Source organism: Triticum dicoccoides, unplaced genomic scaffold (genome assembly GCF_002162155.2).
Source record: "Triticum dicoccoides isolate Atlit2015 ecotype Zavitan unplaced genomic scaffold, WEW_v2.0 scaffold23369, whole genome shotgun sequence".
Taxonomy (NCBI): Eukaryota; Viridiplantae; Streptophyta; class Magnoliopsida; order Poales; family Poaceae; genus Triticum; species Triticum dicoccoides.
In genome coordinates, this window is record NW_021246732.1 from 26,118 (window position 1) to 28,715 (window position 2,598).

A 2,598-nucleotide genomic window follows, 5' to 3' on the forward strand; every position below is an offset into this window, starting at 1 on the left:
CGACGGCCTAGCTGTCGGCTTAGTTTGAAACTATGCCGACGGCCTAGCCGTCGGCATAGACCTGCCACGTGGCAGCCACTGGGAGCTCCTGGAGCAGGCCTATGCCGACGGCCTAGCCGTCGGCATACTTTCAAACTAAGCCGACGGCTAGGCCGTCGGCATATACGTGCCACGTGGCAGCCACTGGGAGCTCACAGCATCTCTATGCCGACGGCCTAGCCGTCGGCATAGTTTCTGTCTGTTTTTTTTTCTTTTTCCTATTTTGTTTCAGCTCAATTCATTTGAATATATACAGCATCACACAACAAATATATGCATCACATAACAGCAGCATCACACAACAAATTTATCATCACACATCATAAGAAGCATCGCAAAGCATAAACATATAAGTATCATCACCACCAAGCATATAGAATGTCACAAACAACAATAAGAAACATCACAAGCATATAAGTATCATCACCACCAAGTCCGCCACAATGTGACCCAAAGGCTTAAGCGCCAGGACGTCGAGCACCACGGAGGTCGTCACCGCCAAGACGGCCGAAGCCCAGGTCGTCACTACTAGCGGCAGCGCTACCGCCAAGACCGCCTCCACCTCCGCCTCCGCCTCCGTGGATCGGAGTGGTCGGGCTCCGTGACTCGGGAGTGCTGCGATGACCACCGCCAACAGTAGATCCACCTGTTCCCTGGATGTTGAAAAGACATATTAACGGGATATATGACTGTGTTGAAAGGCATGACATGCTTTGGTGAATAGATTGGGGATGAACTAACCGGCGAGGGGACAGCGTTCTGTGCCACAAACTCCTCAAAGCTCATCAGCACTGGTTATGCTGGAGGGCATTGTGCTGGAGGGAACTGAGGACACCTGCCGGCCGCCATATCCTGAAAAGCATGCTGCATCTGGCTATCCCTCTGCACTTGGTGTTCATAAAGCCTCTGATGCCACGCCATGGTCTCCTGGTGTGTGTACTCCAGGTAGGCCTACGGTATGACATGATGGAACTCATAAAACTACTAAATGCGGAAAATAAAGTGAGCAATGAAGATAAGAGGGAAAATACTTACAGATTGTTGCTCCTGAAAGAGGGACTGTGTACTGGTCACTGGCTGGCTCGTGCGCTGGGTCAGGCTCGGGTCGATCCGACGAAGCTGTGTGTAGGAGATACTAGGAGTGATCACAGCATCGAGAACCGCCTCCCGACCATGCTCCTTGGGCCCCATGCTCACCACCGCTCTGTCGTCTAGAGGCGCCGCAATGGGGTCAGGTGTGTCAGGATGCAACTTCAGATACGCTTCGGAGTAGGCCTACTTCCTCCCCGCGGTCTTCTTGCCGTAGTACTGGGGCTCGCCAGGCTTGGAGTCCTTCCGCGTATGGGCGATCTCCCACGCCTGCATGTCTGAGAGCGTCCGCTTCAGTTTCTCCTCCTGCACCACCAAACAGAGGTTAGTCATACATAAGAAAGTGATGGTAAATAGAAGAAGAATGTTTAATGGGGTTAGTCATACATTAACTGCCTTGTGGAGATACTGGTTTCGGTTTCCCTGAGCATGTACTCCCTCCTTCCCTCGGTTAGCCTTATTTTTGGTTCTCATAGCCGCCCAGGCTCCAGCCTCATCACACCAATGATCCACCAATGCCGCCCAGGACTCGTCTTTTCCATAACACCAATTTGGACACACCTACATAATAAAAGCATAATGGCATGTAGGTGTGTCCAAATTGGTGTTATGGAAGCATAAAGCATAAAGCATAAAGCACCACAAGGTAATGAAAGCATAATGAAAGCATAATATATGAAAGCATAATGAAAAATCTTTTATACTTACCGCCAAGAACTCGGGCCTCTCCAAGGTAATGCCCATCCTCCGCGCTTCTTCCTTGGTCATCTTCACACCAAGATAGTCGTGGTAGTATGTGGAGATGGCCACATAGCGCACCTCGTACTGCATCTGGCGGGCCTTCTTCTTGCATTTGCGCAGCACGATCTGGTCCGCTCTAGCCCTGTGCTCCGGAAGAACTCGATAGAATTTCTACAATCATGCATGAAACAAGAATGGAAGAAGCCATGAGTTAAATCATTTTCATGAAACTAGAATGGACTTGTTCTTCTGAAGAGAACTCACCCAGAAAGTAGTGATCACGGCCTTGGCATGGGTCTCATGGTCCGCGTGGCGGGCCGCTTCCCAGTGGTCCCAGCTCATGGCCAAAACCCGACGAGCCGGCTGCCTGACTAGATCCGGACAGTACAACCCCAGCCAGTATAACTTCAGCAAGACGGTGATGAGGCCGTTGGGAAGACGGACCCCTTTAGAATATATCTAGTTGCTGCAAAAGAATGAACTATTAGCATGTGACAAGCAAAATAAATAACAACCGGAATAAGCATGTGACAAGCAAAATAATGAACCACTTACTCTTTTCCCATGGGCTCAATGAGCCACTTCTGCTCCTCAGTAGTCGGAACCTGCTTTGGTAGCTTTGCGTTACCACGCAGCCACCCCTTCTTGTCAACCCCCTTCCCGTCACCACCATCATCCCCCCACCACCCTCCTCCTCGCCTGCCTCCCCCTCCCCAACCTCCTCCCCAA